Source organism: Bufo gargarizans, chromosome 7 (genome assembly GCF_014858855.1).
Source record: "Bufo gargarizans isolate SCDJY-AF-19 chromosome 7, ASM1485885v1, whole genome shotgun sequence".
In the NCBI taxonomy this organism is placed as follows: Eukaryota; Metazoa; Chordata; class Amphibia; order Anura; family Bufonidae; genus Bufo; species Bufo gargarizans.
The window spans coordinates 109,974,942-109,975,816 of NC_058086.1; positions in this window are offsets into that span (position 1 = coordinate 109,974,942).

The window sequence follows — 875 nt, forward strand, 5'->3', positions numbered from 1 at the left end:
CAGATCCCCCCTCCCCAACAGTGCCATCCACAGATCCCCCTCCCCATAACAGTGCCATCCACAGATCCCCCCTCCCCATAACAGTGCCATCCACAGATCCCCCCTCCCCATAACAGTGCCATCCACAGATCCCCCCTCCCCATAACAGTGCCATCCACAGATCCCCCTCCCCATAACAGTGCCATCCACCCACAGATCCCCCTCCCCATAACAGTGCCATCCACCCACAGATCCCCCCCATAACAGTGCCATCCACCACAGATCCCCTCCCCATAACAGTGCCATCCACCCACCAGATCCCCCTCCCCATAACAGTGCCATCCACAGATCCCCCTCCCATAACAGTGCCATCCACAGATCCCCCTCCCCATAACAGTGCCATCCACAGATCCCCCTCCCCATAACAGTGCCATCCACAGATCCCCCCCCCCATAACAGTGCCATCCACAGATCCCCCTCCCCGATGCTCAGAGGAGTATACATTTATAACTGTAATCTTCAACTTTAACTCAGCGCTCATCTCTTTACTAGGGTACATTACTCTTAGCTCTGGTAACAGGCAGTGCGGGCGGCGCTCACCTCACGATGTCACGCACCTGCGCCCGCCTAGTGGGAGGAGCAGGATTTGACGTCAGTGAGTGAGCACCCGCCAAAACTGCCTGTTACTGGAGCGGAGAGTAAGGTACCATAAGGTTCAGTGTAAGTCAAAACGATCCGTTCTGAACGGATACTAGCTTTTGCATTATAGGTGCGGATCCGTCTGTGCAGATACCCGACGGATCCGCACCTAACGCAGGTGTGAAAGTAGTCCAGGACGACTCCCAACTTTTTGAGAAGAATTTCTAGTGTTAGAAAGTCGTCTTGTACGCTGGAAA